This window comes from Engystomops pustulosus, unplaced genomic scaffold (genome assembly GCF_040894005.1).
Source record: "Engystomops pustulosus unplaced genomic scaffold, aEngPut4.maternal MAT_SCAFFOLD_142, whole genome shotgun sequence".
In the NCBI taxonomy this organism is placed as follows: domain Eukaryota; kingdom Metazoa; phylum Chordata; class Amphibia; order Anura; family Leptodactylidae; genus Engystomops; species Engystomops pustulosus.
The window spans coordinates 135875-154739 of NW_027285022.1; the positions used below are offsets into that span (position 1 = coordinate 135875).

General features: G+C 51.6%; 1 protein-coding gene across 1 annotated transcript in view; it reads right to left on the reverse strand.

The window, feature by feature from the left end:
* LOC140108517 (syntaxin-binding protein 5-like) overlaps positions 1-18865 on the reverse strand; it is a 172691-nt gene that overhangs the window by 17194 nt on the left and 136632 nt on the right. The gene's annotated exons all lie outside the window — the stretch shown is intronic.

Sequence of the window (18865 nt, forward strand, 5' to 3'; positions counted from 1 at the left end):
ATTATCAGAAGGAACAGAGAGGCTTCTGCTCCGGAGAGAGTGAGGAAGATGTCACATGGAAATGGCGCATGGTTCTGGGATGAGGGGAACGTCTCGGGGTCATCTCATGAGTTATATGGATCTTATCGCTAAGGAAGGTTCTCCATCTCCAGTTCTGATCCTAATAATGAAATGGCCAACCTTCAACCTCATCTACATCTCATCTCGAGACAATAGTGGACAACTATCGGCTGAAGAAGACCTCAAGCAAGAGCGGAAGCCCAGCCGAGAATATACTCATCCGTCTTGTTCCGTAACCTAGAAGTGGGACCACAAGGGGAGGATTGGACAGGGATTTGGTGGACTTCAAGGATAGGAGAGAGAAGTCTTGGCCGAGCATTGGAAGGACGACCACAAGATCTCATTGCACTGATTGTTATGCTAAATTAACAATGGGAAATTTCTATCTCATGATGAGGTCCCAGGCCCTCCATTTATACACGTGATGGGGTCCCAGGCCCTGCATTTATACACGTCATGGGGTCCCAGGCCCTCCATTTATACACATGATGGGGTCCCAGGTCCTGCATTTATACACGTGATGGGGTCCCAGGCCCTCCATCTATACACGTGATGGGGTCCCAGGCCCTGCATTTATACACGTGATGGGGTCCCAGGTCCTGCATTTATACACATGATGGGGTCCCTGGTCCTGCATTTATACACGTGATGGGGTCCCAGGTCCTGCATTTATACACATGATGGGGTCCCAGGCCCTGCATTTATACACGTTATGGGGTCCCAGGCCTTCCATTTATACACATGATGGGGTCCCAGGCCCTGCATTTATACACGTCATGGGGTCCCAGGCCCTCCATTTATACACATGATGGGGTCCCAGGTCCTGCATTTATACACGTGATGGGGTCCCAGGCCCTCCATCTATACACGTGATGGGGTCCCAGGCCCTGCATTTATACACGTGATGGGGACCCAGGTCCTGCATTTATACACATGATGGGGTCCCTGGTCCTGCATTTATACACGTGATGGGGTCCCAGGTCCTGCATTTATACACATGATGGGGTCCCAGGCCCTGCATTTATACACGTTATGGGGTCCCAGGCCTTCCATTTATACACGTGATGGGGTCCCAGGTCCTGCATTTATACACGTGATGGGGTCCCAGGCCCTGCATTTATACACGTGATGGGGTCCCAGGCCCTGCATTTATACACATGATGGGGTCCCAGGCCCTGCATTTATACACATGATGGGGTCCAGGCCCTGCATTTATACATGTGATGGGGTCCCAGGCCCTCCATTTATACACATGATGGGGTCCCAGGCCCTGCATTTATACACATGATGGGGTCCCAGGCCCTGCATTTATACACGTGATGGGGTCCCAGGCCCTGCATTTATACATGTGATGGGGTCCCAGGCCCTGCATTTATATACATGATGGGGTCCCAGGCCCTGCATTTATACACATGATGGGGTCCCAGGCCCTGCATTTATACACATGATGGGGTCCCAGGCCCTGCATTTATACACATGATGGGGTCCCAGGCCCTGCATTTACACACATGATGGGGTCCCAGGCCCTACATTTATATACATGATGGGGTCCCAGGCCCTGCATTTATATACATGATGGGGTCCCAGGCCCTGCATTTATACACATGATGGGGTCCCAGGCCCTGCATTTACACACATGATGGGGTCCCAGGCCCTACATTTATACATGTGATGGGGTCCCAGGTCCTGCAATTATATACATGATGGGGTCCCAGGTCCTGTAATTATATACATGATGGGGTCCCAGGCCCTGCATTTATATACATAATGGGGTCCCAGGCCCTGCATTTATATACATAATGGGGTCCCAGGCCCTACATTTATACATGTGATGGGGTCCCAGGCCCTGCATTTATACATGTGCAACACCCCTGCCGATGCAAGGCAGAGGGGTTGTTGCGAATACGTCCCACCCCACAGCAGGTCACTATATAACACAGGGGAACACTGCAGCGGTAGAGTCTGCCTGATGTAATATGTGTCAGCCAATCACATGTGTTCATATCTTGTATCTGTAAGCTGGGATGCAATTGGAGGAGTAACCACCATCTGACCAGTGGGAGTAATAAAACCCCTGGTCAGGAAAGTTCTATAGAGCAGTCTAGTCTAGTTAGACAGGAAGACAGACCAGAGCAGGAGAGGTCAGCTCAATGCCTGAGTGGAGTGAGTTAGTCAGTGAGAAAAGGAGTATCATCCTACCTTCAAGGGTGATATCTGAAGCAACCCAGGACAAGCTGAAGCATCCTACTAGGACACAGCTACCTCCCAGCCTGCCCTTTGCATCCAGGCTGGTGATCTACTCCTGTGGCTCCCTACAACTACATCTCCAGCATTCCACCATTTTGTTAAGGCACGTTGCTACTGTTCCTGTCGGTTCCAATAAAGAACTGTAAGTTATTTTTGTTCAATGTCTGCCTCCGTCTGGTCCCTGCTACTACGGCTGTCACCATCACGGGCACCCTGTCCACCACACAGAGACTCATACTCTAGACACCAAAGGGTTGCCCCAGGGAGATCCGCTATAGCAGCCTCTCCCTCATCATTTCTTGCCAACACCACCCTGCTGGAGACCTGCCAGACTGCAGGACAGCCCTCCGGTTCCCCATACCAAGCACCGTGACACAAGCGTGCCTAGGCCGCAACCGCCAGCCACTCAGGTACTGCGGGCCCCGGCTGTCTCCAGGCCCCAAGAAAAGGCTAGGCCCCAGTGGAGGATGTTGCAAGTGGCGTCACGAACAGGATATATACTTCTGTGCCTTATTCTGGCACTAAAGACTATCCATTATTGAAAAACTACTGTGCTGCCTAACCCTGCTGCCATCCGGGTTTAGGCCCAAGTGATTGTGTGCTATATTTCACATTGACTTTGTTACTGCTGCCACGCGCTGTCAAGCATCGCTCCAGCAATCAGGGAGTTAATCCCTGCAAAGAACTTTGTCAGCTCTGCTACATCCGGCGCCGCCGCGCCTGAAGCATTTACCTCAGAGGCGTGTGGCGCAACACGGAATTCCAGCCCGCCAAATCCTTACTCCAGAGTCGTCACCAGGCTCCACCCCCTGCGTGTGAGGCGTGAAGGACCGTAGAGGAGGAGCTGGAGAGTGTGGGGCCGGCAACGAAGAGGGTTAATCGCAGCGCACGCCTCATCCGGAGTCCTGGCGCACGTGTCCTGCGACTGGAGGAGTGCACCACTGAGCATCACCGAGCCCCTGCTGCCTGCCGGACATCGGGAACGGAGTCCTTTGTGCTCCGGAGCTGTCCTGTCACCGCGGCTGATCCTGAGTGAGTACCACTGGGGAATTTAAAGGGGGGTAGAGATTGTTTCCGATGATAGGTTATTGGCTCACCTCTCAGGGAATAGTGACTGTGTCTTAAGGCGCCCACGTCCCATTCTAGCCATCGCCCATAGCAATGGATATTGTGTAACCCTGCAGGCTTCCCTCAGCTAGGCCAGTCATGTCCGCCCAGGACGAAGATACTGGACTGGAGCAGGTCCCGTCTCCTGGTCACTCCTCAGGGTACCGAAGCATGTTAAGCCCGCCAGAGAGTCCCTTCAGCCCTGCTACAGCCAGTGTCCCTGGGACTCCCACCGTTATGCCTCTGACTATGCCATACTATCTGGGGGCCCCCTGGTTACCCCACTACAAGGGAGAAGTGCACACTCTCCCTGAATTCAGAGCCAAGTTGTTAGCTACCTTCGCCCTGTATCCGCTCACAGAGGAACAGAAAGTGGGCATTCTAACCGGGCAGTTGAAAGGACCTTGGATCTGACCAGTGGCTACTGGCAAGTGGCCATGGCGTTGGAAGACAGAGAGAAGACGGCCTTCACCACCCCAATGGGCCTGTTCGAGTTCAACAACATGCAATGCCCCAGGCACATTTCAACGGCTGATGGAGAGATGTTTGGGTCATCGAAACTTCAAGACCGTCCTGCTATACTTGGACGACATCATCATCTACTCCAAGACCTATGAAGACCACCTCCACCATCTGGCTGAAGTCTTCCAAATCCTGACCCAAAATGGGTTGAAGGTCAAGCCGTCCAAGTGCCACCTGCTACAACCTAGCGTCAAGTACCTGGGACATGTGGTGAGCGCTCATGGAATTGAGCCAGATCCAGAGAAGATTGCAGCTGTCCATGACTGGCCTACCCCGTCAACCATATGGGATATCAAAAGCTTCCTGGGATTTGCCAGTTATTACAGACGCTTTATCCCAAAGTTTGCCCAGCTGGCGGCTCCCCTGCAAGAACTCCGGGAAGTCAAGTCTTGGCCCCGAGAACAGCGCCAGAATGTGGTCCAAATTCTCAATAGGCTGCGCAACACCTATGACAAATGTACTGCCTCAGAGCTGAAGCAGAAATTCTTCGGGAAAAGACAGAAGCCTCAAGAGTGCCTCAGAGACTTTGCCCTCTCCCTACAGGAGACATGGAAGGCCATAACCCGTCTTGGTCCCAAAAAGGCTGAAACCTCTGACCAAACCCTGAGAGAACAATTCATTAATGGACTTGTTGATAGAAATCAAAGGTGTCAACTAAAGATCATCTCTTCTAAACATGCCCAGGCCTCCTTTCTTGAGTTTAAGGAAACTGCCATTGACATATTAGGGGACCGACCGCCTACTGGACCGTAGAAAGATCCTGAATTCGTAGAAATGGAGGACTCTGCTCTAGCTTGCCATCCAACGCAGTCGACATCACCTACTCCTGCGGCTGCGGAAGTTGCTGTCCTAGCAGAACAGGTCACTAATCTGACGGACACTCTGAGTAAAATACTCGATCAGTTGACCCAATTGGAAGTGACCGTCTCCTCCATAAAGAAGAAACCTCCAGAGGACTCTGTACGGTCCACCATTCCCCGTGACTCCCTGGCCAAACCGCGCCCAAGGGAGGCGAAGTCTTTAAACACCTGGAGTCAGAAGGAACCCCGCCAGCGGTGCAGCTACTGCCGTAAATACGGGCATGAAGAGGATGGATGTCGTCAGTTACACGACAAACCCTTGGAGCTAAGGGACGACCCCCAAGGGAAGAACCTTTAAGTCCCCGAGATGCCAACTGGATGCCCAGGTTAGTGTGGACTCGCCCCATGGTTCATGTAACCATCAACGGAGTGACCCTACCGGCCTTAATTGATACCACCCTCCGGAGTGCTACCTTCGAGAGATGCCGAAGAGGAGCATCCCTAACCCAGCCTCCCAAGGCTTACTTGAACATTATTGCTACTAACGGAAAAACTGCACCCATCCGTGGCTATTGTGAACCCACACTAACCATTGGAGACACTGAGTTAACCAGACTGGGCATAGTGGTGACACAAGTGCCTCGAAGACGGTAACTTCTCCCTGGTACTGGGTACCAATGTCCTCCGCAACTGCTACCCTGAAGTGCTCTCCACAACTCTCTGCCAACAGTGCCCAACGGTTCCCGGAAGGCAATTCAGGAGACTATGCAGGTCCTAGCGGCGCAACAGAAGTTTGCTGGCCCTAATGGAGAAATCTGCAGAGCCCGGATCAAAGATCCACAACCTGTCCGCCTTCAACCTGGGACTGAGACGTTAGTATGGTGCCGAGCCTGCATGGGCGTCCAAGGTCAAGACTACCAGGCTATAGTAGAACCTCTACCAGCTGACGAAGACCTACCCATTCTAGCCGCCAGGAGCCTAGTCACTGTATCCCGAGGACAAGCACCCATTCGACTACTAAATGTGGGAGACTCCCCAGTAGATCTGAGAAAATACCAAGCCGTAGCCACTCTCTTCAACGTCCATCCTGAAGACTTAGTGGAAACCTCTCTGTCTGCCTCCCAACAGTTGGAAGTGAAGCAAAGTGCTGATGGTGAGCCTGCCGAGCAATCCTGGTGGCTTGAGCTCAATATTGGAGACGACGATTTTACTCCTGCAGACCAAGTACAAGGTGTCCTGGATGTCGTTATGAAGCAGCACCAGGCCTTCAGCAAACACCCACTGGATTTTGGGCAGACTACCCTGATCCAACATACCATCCCTACTGGCTCTCATCCTCCTATCAAAGAGCGATACCGGCCCATACCTCCAGCCTGCTACCAAGAGGTGAAAAAGCTGGTACAAGAGATGAAGACAGCCAATGTCATCCGGGAGAGTCACAGCCCATGGGCTGCCCCGCTGGTCCTTGTGAAAAAGAAGGATGGAACCCTTCGATTCTGTGTTGACTATAGGAAGACTCTAATTTTCAGTTCTGTCCTAAGACAGAGAGGTGCCTTCTCGGTCAGGCCTAAAACTTAACTTTTAATAGTTTTGGAATAAAAACTATAACTAGACTAAATTCACACACATTTTAAAACTGCAAGTGGAGGTTGTAATTGTATTTTTGTGTTGTCTGAAAGGTAGGTATCTACTCAGGATTTCCTCCGTGTTAGTCAATCTCTGCAGTGATCGTACCCATTTACAACCACACACTTAGCGCTTAAAACACACACTCTAGCCCCCCCGACATGTTTCGCCGGCTAAACCAGCGTCATCAGGGGATTGGGACTATAGAAAGATCAACAATATCACCCACAAGGATGCCTATCCGATGCCTCGAATCGAGGAATCCCTCGCAGCCCTAGGGTCAGCTGCCTACTTCTCTACCTTGGATCTGACCAGTGGCTACTGGCAAGTGGCCATGGCGTTGGAAGACAGAGAGAAGACGGCCTTCACCACCCCAATGGGCCTGTTCGAGTTCAACAACATGCAACGCCCCAGGCACATTTCAACGGCTGATGGAGAGATGTTTGGGTCATCGAAACTTCGAGACCGTCCTGCTATACTTGGACGACATCATCATCTACTCCAAGACCTATGAAGACCACCTCCACCATCTGGCTGAAGTCTTCCAAATCCTGACGCAAAATGGGTTGAAGGTCAAGCCGTCCAAGTGCCACCTGCTACAACCTAGCGTCAAGTACCTGGGACATGTGGTGAGCGCTCATGGAATTGAGCCAGATCCAGAGAAGATTGCAGCTGTCCATGACTGGCCTACCCCGTCAACCATACGGGATATCAAAAGCTTCCTGGGATTTGCCAGTTATTACAGACGCTTTATCCCAAAGTTTGCCCAGCTGGCGGCTCCCCTGCAAGAACTCCTAAGGGGCCTGCCAAAAGAGGGCCAACGTTCCCGAGCATCCATTGAATGGACAGCCGAACGAGAGGCTGCCTTCCAGATGCTAAAGCAACGGTTGAGCCACCGGTGTTGGGATATCCAGACTACAATCTGCCTTTCACCCTATACACCGATGCCAGCAAGCAAGGCCTAGGGGCTGTACTATCCCAGCTCCAGAATGGAACTGAAAGGGTCATAGCCTACGCCAGCCGTTCCCTCTGAGAACCGGAGCAAAACGACCAGAACTACAGTTCCTTCAAGTTGGAGTTTCTGGCGTTAGTCTGGGCTGTGACCGAAAAGTTCAAGGACTACCTGGCTGCATCCTTCTTCACTGTCTTCACAGACAATAATCCCTTGGCGCATCTGAACACTGCTTGTCTTGGAGCACTGGAACAACGGTGGGCCTCCAGACTTGGCAATTTCAACTTTACCATCAAGTACCGGGCTGGCAAGACCAATGACAATGCCGACGCTCTGTCCCGTCTCCCTTACCAGTGAGAGGGACCCTCCACGGATGCTCAGTGTGGGAAGATGTGGAGATGCCAGCATTCTATGCTCGGTTTGTGCGCCAAGATGCCCAAAGAGTTTACTCCTTACCGTCAGAGGCAGCGCCAACTACTCCTCAAGAAGGGTCAGAGCCCCCTGCGGAAAAGGACCTCTGGATGAGTCTTCAGGCTGATAGCCGTGCCATTGGAGAAGTGTTGGACTATCTCTCTAGTGGGCGAGTGCCTAAAAGAATCCGCCGCAGAAGAGCTGATGGAGAACTGTCTCAATTGTGGCGCCAGAGAAAGACTCTGAACATGCATCAGGGTCTGCTAAAGAGAAGAACTCTGGACCCTATCACTTATGACCGGCAGTATCAGATTGTGATTCCCAGGAGGGACGCCAAGATAGTACTGGATATGTACCATGACCGGTCCGGACACTTTGGCGCTCAGAAGACTGAAGCCACCCTCCGAAGGCGTTTCTACTGGGTCAACATGAAGCCCGACATCGAAGCCTGGTGTCGGGAATGCCCAGCCTGCGCCATCGCTCGAGGAGAGCGACACAATCAAAGGGCCCCTCTACATCCCATTGTGAGCCAACGTCCCTTAGAGATCCTGGCATTGGATCATGTGAAGTTGGAGCCCAGCAGATCCGGTCACACTTTTGCTCTCACGATCATTGACCAATATACCAAATTTGTGGTTGCAGTACCTGTCAGAGACCTATCTGCAAGGACCACCGCAGCGGCCCTGTGGAAGAGCTTCATCCTCCCCTATGGCTGTCCGGACCAGATCCTTACGGACCAAGGAACAGCATTTGAGTCCCAAGTCTTCCAAGAACTGTGCACTCTATATGGCTGTAAAAAGCTGAGGACCATAGCCTATCATCCCCAAGGCAAGGGGGAGAAGATGAATCAGACTCTGATCAACATGCTGAGGACTCTGACCCCTGCAAAAAGGGCTGACTGGCCAAAACTGTTGCCCGAATTAGTATACCTGTACAACAACACCACCCATTGCTCCACAGGATACACCCCGTATTATCTGATGTTCGGGAGACACGGCCATCTCCCTGCTGATATGACCTGGGACATGGAGTCCCCTGATTCCCAGTATTTTCTCCCCCAGACTGACTGGGTTCACGAACACCCATCTGGCGCTTGGCGGATGCCAGAGAAGTTGTGGATCTGCGGTTGGAAGAGGCCCGAGAGAAACAAAAAAGGGACTTCGATCGTAATGCCAGTGCTGAACCATCCCACCAGTAAGCTAGATGGGCGTTGGGAGCGTGAGCAATACCTAGTTAGCGACAGTCTCTCCCCTAAAATCTACGAGATTTCAAGAGGAGACCATCTACTACTCCGGGTACATAGGAACCAGCTGAAGAGATGTCTTCGTACTTTTGCCCCTATGTCCACACCTCTCACCTCGACCCCAACTTACAGACCTCCTTGTGTTCACCTACCCCCAGTTTCTTAGAACTTGTGACTGTGTCTCAACTCTGTGTTGTTGTTTCCACTCCAGTAAGAGGTACCCCAGAGAGACCATCATCCCCACCGCAGTCTCCAATACTGCTGCCTGTGGAGGATGATCCGGCTTCAGAGTCTGTAACCCCTGAGGCATCAGAAGCAGCTGAGACTCCGACTCCAGCGCCTGACTCAGAGGAGGACGATGAGGAGGTTGTTATCTTCTCCCAACCGGAACTTCGGAGGTCTCAAAGGGAGACAAAAGGTAAAGCTCCTGCGTACCTGCAGGAGTACCAACTGGTGTCACACAGAAGGAGGAGGCAGGTACGCTTTTCTGACACCGAAGTACTCACCACTGAAGAAGATACTGAGTAACCCCTGATGGGCTGAAAGCCTTACCAGGTACTGTGAATATTGTACATATGCTTATTGTTGCTATCCCAGTTGGGCTGAACACCCACCTGTCCCACAGAGCCAGAAACTTTCCTGAGACTCTACCCCTATTTACTTATCTCAGTCAAGAGACATACCTTGAACTGCCCACTGTCATGTGCTATGATAGCACCCCTTCCTCTGCCACAGCAGAGATTCCTACAAAGGACTCTGTCCCTCTACATAGAGGAGACCCTTTCTTCATTTATTGCACTTTTGCCCACATCAAGGGCTGTACCCAGAAGATGGACTTTGCTATTGAAGACCTTCTGAGAGACTTTTGCCACCTCAAGGGAAAAGTTGCTATTGACTTCTTGTATTGCACTTAATGCCTTTCCTTTCTAGGTAAAGAGACATTTGCTATAAAGCTACTCTAAGTAGCCTACCTCTGTAACGTTTGCAACGTTATGTTTTAAGATGTGTACCTATTCGGCTCCTAAGCCAATGAGAGTTTACCAAAATGCTTGCACACTGTCAATGTTATGCCAGTAGTTTGCACTAACCTTTTACAGGCTTTCCAGATTGTAGTGTGGCTGTGTCGGACCGTCTCTATGTAAACCCTGACCGCAATCTTATGCCTCAAACCGAAGCTTCATAAGTGGGGGTAGTCCGAAAACTGCCGGTCCTTAGGGGACCGGGGGTGTTAAAGATGTAGCACCTGGATACTGCTCACACAGGGGTAAGAATGTCAGTCGGCAGGTACTTGTACATTGTATAATGTCTCATTGTGTCACATATGCCAATGTAATGCATATATACACTTTATATTTGTATATTACAGGACATGACACCACACCTTTCCTACTGTACAGTTTGGTTTAATGGCGTCAGCAACCAACTGTCATACATGTCCTTGTCATAGTCCGACACCATCCCAGGTGCCTGTCTCCAGGACCATGGGCAGCTTGTTCCTACAGATCACTTAGCCTGCACTTCACAGAAGTTCCCTTTTTGTAATTTACCTCTACCGGCCATTGCTTACACGGACCCCCCGGAGATCCCCCGCTGCTGGCCAGCGGTTGTTCCTCTGCGCCCCAACCAGTCCGTAGTCGAGCCGAGGGCGTCTCTTTCAACTGCCCCGGGGGTATGCAACACCCCTGCCGATGCAAGGCAGAGGGGTTGTTGCGAATACGTCCCACCATGTAGCTTGCAGCCTGTGAAGGGTCTGATCAACCCCACAGCAGGTCACTACATAACACAGGGGAACACTGCAGCGGTAGAGTCTGCCTTGTAAGGCAGGAGTTAAGTGTTAAATGTGATGTAATATGTGTCAGCCAATCACATGTGTTCATATCTTGTATCTGTAAGCTGGGATGCAATTGGAGGAGTAACCACCACCTGACCAGTGGGAGTAATAAAACCACTAGTCAGGAAACTTCTATAGAGCAGTCTAGTCTAGTTAGACAGGAAGACAGACCAGAGCAGGAGAGGTCAGCTCAATGCCTGAGTGGAGTGAGTTAGTCAGTGAGAAAAGGGATATCATCCTACCTTCAAGGGTGATACCTGAAGCAACCGAGGACAAGCTGAAGCATCCTTCTAGGACACAGCTATCTCCCAGCCTGCCCTTTGCATCCAGGCTGATCTACATCCTGTGACTCCCTCCAACTGCATCTCCAGCATTCCACCATTTTGTTAAGGCACGTTGCTACTGTTCCTGTCGGTTCCAATAAAGAACTGTAAGTTATTTTTGTTTAACGTCTGCCTCCGTCTGGTCCCTGCTACTACGGCTGTCACCATCACGGGCACCCTGTCCACCACACAGAGACTCATACTCCAGACACCAAAGGGTTGCCCCAGGGAGATCCGCTATAGCAGCCTCTCCCTCATCATTTCTTTCCAACACCACCCTGCTGGAGAGCTGCCAGGCTGTAGGACAGCCCTCCGGTTCCCCATACCAAGCACCGTGACCACAGCGTGCCTAGGCCGCAACCGCCAGCCACTCAGGTACTGCGGGCCCCGGCTGACTCCAGGCCCCAAGAAAAGGCTAGGCCCCGGTGGGGGATGTTGCACATGTGATGGGGTCCCGGGCCTTCCTGCATTTATACACGTGATGGGGTTCCAGGCCCTGCATTTATACACGTGATGGGGTCCCAGGCCCTCCATTTATACACGTGATGGGGTTCGGGGCCTTGCATTTATACATGTGATGGGGTCCCAGGCCCTGCATTTATACACGTGATGGGGTTCCGGGCCCTGCATTTATACACGTGATGGGGTCCCAGGCCCTCCATTTATACACGTGATGGGGTCCCAGGCCCTGCATTTATACACGTGATGGGGTTCCGGGCCCTGCATTTATACACGTGATGGGGTCCCAGGCCCTCCATTTATACACGTGATGGGGTCCCAGGCCCTGCATTTATACACGTGATGGGGTTCCGGGCCCTCCATTTATACACGTGATGGGGTCCCAGGCCCTCCATTTATACACGTGATGGGGTTCCGGGCCCTGCATTTATACACGTGATGGGGTCCCAGGCCCTCCATTTATACACGTGATGGGGTCCCGGGCCCTGCATTTATACACGTGATGGGGTCCCGGGCCCTGCATTTATACACCTGATGGGGTCCCAGGCCCTCCATTTATACACCTGATGGGGTCCCAGGCCCTGCATTTATACACGTGATGGGGTCCCGGGCCCTGCATTTATACACGTGATGGGGTCCCAGGCCCTGCATTTATACACGTGATGGGGTTCCGGGCCCTGCATTTATACACGTGATGGGGTTCCGGGCCTTGCATCTATACACGTGATGGGGTCCCAGGCCCTGCATTTATACACGTGATGGGGTTCCGGGCCCTGCATTTATACACGTGATGGGGTCCCAGGCCCTCCATTTATACACGTGATGGGGTCCCGGGCCCTGCATTTATACACCTGATGGGGTCCCAGGCCCTGCATTTATACACGTGATGGGGTCCCAGGCCCTGCATTTATACACGTGATGGGGTCCCGGGCCCTGCATTTATACACCTGATGGGGTCCCAGGCCCTCCATTTATACACCTGATGGGGTCCCAGGCCCTGCATTTATACACGTGATGGGGTCCCGGGCCCTGCATTTATACACGTGATGGGGTCCCAGGCCCTGCATTTATACACGTGATGGGGTTCCGGGCCCTGCATTTATACACGTGATGGGGTTCCGGGCCTTGCATCTATACACGTGATGGGGTCCCGGGCCCTGCATTTATACACGTGATGGGGTCCCGGGCCCTGCATTTATACACGTGATGGGGTCCCGGGCCCTGCATTTATACACGTGATGGGGTCCCGGGCCCTGCATTTATACACGTGATGGGGTCCCGGGCCCTGCATTTATACACGTGATGGGGTCCCGGGCCCTGCATTTATACACGTGATGGGGTCCCAGGCCCTGCATTTATACACGTGATGGGGTTCCGGGCCTTGCATTTACCCCCCGGTTGCGGAGCCCATAGGATAGCTACACGTTGTCTGGTGAAGGTTCATGTTGAGTATTTCTGGGGATTTGAGTGGATTCCTGGATCAGACGGATGAATAATCAGCGGCTTTCCCTCCTGCAGATGTGATAAATCCTTATCTCCCGATGTCTGCTCTTCTGCATGCGCCACTCCCCTCGCAGATTATCTCCTTCGCTGTTTCCCATCATCCGTCATTTAGCGTGTGGACCTCCTGCGCTCATTACATTTACCCGTCTGCCGCCCCCCGTATCTGCCGCAGCCATCGCCCTCCGCAATAATTGCCTTTTTATACTGAATGGTCAGACACCGGACGCGTCTGCGTTCAATCAACTGCGAGCGATTCTGGGAACACGATAGGGCCGCAGCCTTCTACAAGTTAAATCAATTCGAGAAAATGTACTGTGCCGTGACCCCCCCCCCCCCCCCATGTACAGGACGCCCCTGTCTGACCTCTCTATGCTGTGACCCCCCCATGTACAGGACGCCCCTGTCTGACCTCTCTATGCCGTGACCCCCCCTCCCCCATGTACAGAACACCCCTGTCTGACCTCTCTATGCCGTGACCCCCCCATGTACAGGACGCCCCTGTCTGACCTCTCTATGCTGTGACCCCCCCATGTACAGAACGCCCCTGTCTGACCTCTCTGTGTCGTGACCCCCCCATGTACAGGACGCCCCTGTCTGACCTCTCTGTGCCGTGACCCCCCCCTCCCCCATGTACAGAACACCCCTGTCTGACCTCTCTATGCCGTGACCCCCCCTCCCCCATGTACAGAACGCCCCTGTCTGACCTCTCTGTGTCGTGACCCCCCCATGTACAGGACGCCCCTGTCTGACCTCTCTGTGCCGTGACCCCCCCCTCCCCCATGTACAGAACACCCCTGTCTGACCTCTCTATGCCGTGACCCCCCCATGTACAGGACGCCCCTGTCTGACCTCTCTATGCTGTGACCCCCCCATGTACAGGGCGCCCCTGTCTGACCTCTCTGTGTCGTGACCCCCCCTCCCCCATGTACAGAACGCCCCTGTCTGACCTCTCTGTGTCGTGACCCCCCCTCCCCCATGTACAGAACGCCCCTGTCTGACCTCTCTGTGTCGTGACCCCCCCTCCCCCATGTACAGAACGCCCCTGTCTGACCTCTCTGTGCCGTGACCCCCCCTCCCCCATGTACAGAACACCCCTGTCTGACCTCTCTATGCCGTGACCCCCCCTCCCCCATGTACAGAACGCCCCTGTCTGACCTCTCTGTGTCGTGACCCCCCCTCCCCCATGTACAGAACGCCCCTGTCTGACCTCTCTGTGTCGTGACCCCCCCATGTTCAGGACGCCCCAGTCTGACCTCTCTATGCTGTGACCCCCCCATGTACAGGACGCCCCTGTCTGACCTCTCTGTGTCGTGACCCCCCCTCCCCCATGTACAGAACGCCCCTGTCTGACCTCTCTGTGCCGTGACCCCCCCTCCCCCATGTACAGAACAGCCCTGCCTGACCTCTCTATGCCGTGACCCCCCCTCCCCCATGTACAGAACGCCCCTGTCTGACCTCTCTGTGTCGTGACCCCCCCTCCCCCATGTACAGAACGCCCCTGTCTGACCTCTCTGTGTCGTGACCCCCCCATGTACAGGACGCCCCTGTCTGACCTCTCTGTGTCGTGACCCCCCCCATGTACAGGACGCCCCTGTCTGACCTCTCTGTGCCATGACCCCCCCATGTACAGGACGCCCTTGTCTGACCTCTCTATGCCGTGACCCCCCCATGTACAGGAAGCCCCTGTCTGACCTCTCTATGCCATGACCCCCCCATGTACACGACGCCCCTGTCTGACCTCTCTGTGTCGTGACCCCCCCATGTTCAGGATGCCCCAGTCTGACCTCTCTATGCTGTGACCCCCCATGTACAGGACGCCCCTGTCTGACCTCTCTATGCTGTGACCCCCCCATGTACAGGACGCCCCTGTCTGACCTCTCTGTGTCTTGACCCCCCCCATGTACAGGCCGCCCCTGTCTGACCTCTCTATGCCGTGACCCCCATGTTCAGGACGCCCCTGTCTGACCTCTCTATGCCGTGACCCCCATGTTCAGGACGCCCCTGTCTGACCTCTCTATGTCATGACCCCCCCATGTACAGGACGCCCCTGTCTGACCTCTCTATGCTGTGACCCCCCCATGTACAGGACGCCCCTGTCTGACCTCTCTATGCTGTGACCCCCCCATGTTCAGGACGCCCCTGTCTGACCTCTCTATGCCGTGACCCTCCCATGTTCAGGACACGCATGTCTGACCTCTCTATGTCGTGACCCCCCCCCCCCCTGTACAGGACGCCCCTGTCTGACCTCTCTATGTCATGACCCCCCCCCCCACGTACAGGACGCCCCTGTCTGACCTCTCTATGCCGTGACCCCCCCTATGTTCAGGACGCCCCTGTCTGACCTCTCTGTGTTGTGACCCCCCCCCATGTACAGGACGCCCCTGTCTGACCTCTCTATGCCGTGACCCGGTGACCGTCACTATACAGTAGGTGCTTGTGACAGGTAAGTGTCCGTCCGGTCACTGGATCTCACCCTCTGCTCAGTCTCCTATTAATCTGTCCCTTGTCCTCCCTGTGCGTCCTGATCCCGGAGCCGCCAGATCCCCCCAAGTACTGAGGCCCCACCGCACATTCATGTCCCTCACTGTCCTTATGTCAGAGACCAGAAAAGTCTCTTCATGTTCCCAGAGTCTTGTCACAACCGGAGAGCGACAACAATGCGAGCACTGACAAACCTGCACCGAGGAGACCGGACCCCATATACACCATGTCCCCTCTCATCTCCATCATACACTGCACATAAAGGAGCCTGTATACACCCCAGAGCTGCACTCACTATTCTGCTGCTGGTGCAGTCACTGTACATACATGACATTACTTATCCTGTACTGATCCTGACTTACATCCTGTATTATACCCCAGAGCTGCACTCACTATTCTGCTGCTGGTGCAGTCACTGTGTACATACATGACATTACTTATCCTGTACTGATCCTGAGTTACATCCTGTATTATACTCCAGAGCTGCACTCACTATTCTGCTGCTGGTGCAGTCACTGTGTACATACATGACATTACTTATCCTGTACTGATCCTGAGTTACATCCTGTATTATACTCCAGAGCTGCACTCACTATTCTGCTGCTGGTGCAGTCACTGTACATACATGACATTACTTATCCTGTACTGATCCTGAGTTACATCCTGTATTATACCCCAGAGCTGCACTCACTATTCTACTGCTGGTGCAGTCACTGTGTACATACATGACATTACTTATCCTGTACTGATCCTGAGTTACATCCTGTATTATACTCCAGAGCTGCAGTCACTATTCTGCTGCTGGTGCAGTCACTGTGTACATACATGACATTACTTATCCTGTACTGATCCTGAGTTACATCCTGTATTATACTCCAGAGCTACACTCACTATTCTGCTGCTGGTGCAGTCACTGTGTACATACATGACATTACTTATCCTGTACTGATCCTGAGTTACATCCTGTATTATACTGCAGAGCTGCACTCACTATTCTGCTGCTGGTGCAGTCACTGTGTACATACATGACATTACTTATCCTGTACTGATCCTGAGTTACATCCTGTATTATACCCCAGAGCTGCACTCACTATTCTGCTGCTGGTGTAGTCACTGTGTACATACATGGCATTACTTATCCTGTACTGATCCTGAGTTACATCCTGTATTATACTCCAGAGCTGCACTCACTATTCTGCTGCTGGTGCAGTCACTGTACATACATGACATTACTTATCCTGTACTGATCCTGAGTTACATCCTGTATTATACTCCAGAGCTGCACTCACTATTCTGCTGCTGGTGCAGTCACTGTGTACATACATGACATTACTTATCCTGTACTGATCCTGAGTTACATCCTGTATTATACCCCAGAGCTGCACTCACTATTCTGCTGCTGGTGCAGTCACTGTGTACATACATGACATTACTTATCCTGTACTGATCCTGAGTTACATCCTGTATTATACCCCAGAGCTGCACTCACTATTCTGCTGCTGGTGCAGTCACTGTACATACATGAAATTACTTATCCTGTACTGATCCTGAGTTACATCCTGTATTATACCCCAGAGCTGCACTCACTATTCTACTGCTGGTGCAGTCACTGTGTACATACATGACATTACTTATCCAGTACTGATCCTGAGTTACATCCTGTATTATACTCCAGAGCTGCACTCACTATTCTGCTGCTGGTGCAGTCACTGTGTACATACATGACATTACTTATCCTGTACTGATCCTGAGTTACATCCTGTATTATACTCCAGAGCTGCACTCGCTATTCTGCTGCTGGTGCAGTCACTGTGTACATACATGACATCACTTATTCTGTACTGATCCTGAGCTACATCCTGTATTATACCCCAGAGCTGCACTCACTTTTCTGCTGCTGGTGCAGTCACTGTGTACATACATGACATTACTTATCCTGTACTGATCCTGAGTTACATCCTGTATTATACTCCAGAGCTACACTCACTATTCTGCTGCTGGTGCAGTCACTGTGTACATACATGACATTACTTATCCTGTACTGATCCTGAGTTACATCCTGTATTATACCCCAGAGCTGCACTCACTATTCTGCTGCTGGTGCAGTCACTGTGTACATACATGACATTACTTATCCTGTACTGATCCTGAGTTACATCCTGTATTATACCCCAGAGCTGCACTCACTATTCTGCTGCTGGTGCAGTCACTGTGTACATACATGACATTACTTATCCTGTACTGATCCTGAGTTACATCCTGTATTATACCCCAGAGCTGCACTCACTATTCTGCTGCTGGTGCAGTCACTGTGTACATACATGACATTACTTATCCTGTACTGATCCTGAGTTACATCCTGTATTATACTCCAGAGCTGCACTCACTATTCTGCTGCTGGTGCAGTCACTGTGTACATACATGACATTACTTATCCTGTACTGATCCTGAGTTACATCCTGTATTATACCCCAGAGCTGCACTCACTTTTCTGCTGCTGGTGCAGTTACTGTGTACATTACTTATTGGCCCCTGACCCCGGCCATTCCTACCACTGACCCAGTGACCTCTCCTGTAGACATTCACATGTTATCGCCTTGGACACTTCCCTGTTATGTTTACTGGGGGTTCTGGATACTATGGCATCACTTAATATTTATGTTACTATATTATGTCCCCTCCATCCCCCACATGATAGGTCCAGCTCCTCCCTACAGAATGATAAATTACCATAATATCTACACATCATCTATACATCATCCATAATATCTACACATCATCTATACATCATCCATAATATCTACACATCATCTATACATCATCCATAATATCTACACATCATCTATACATCACCCATAATACCTACACATCATCTATACATCATCCATAATATCTACACATCATCTATACATCATCCATAATACCTACACATCATCTATACATCATCCATAATATCTACACATCATCTATACATCATCCATAATATCTACACATCATCTATACATCACCCATAATATCTACACATCATCTATACATCACCCATAATATCTACACATCATTCATAATATATACACATCATCTATACATCACCCATAATATCTACACATCATCTATACATCATCCATAATACCTACACATCATCTATATATCATCCATAATATCTACACATCATCTATACATCATCCATAATATCTACACATCACCTATACATCATCCATAATATCTACACATCACCTATATATCATCCATAATATCTACACATCATCTATACATCATCCCTAATATCTACACATCATCCCT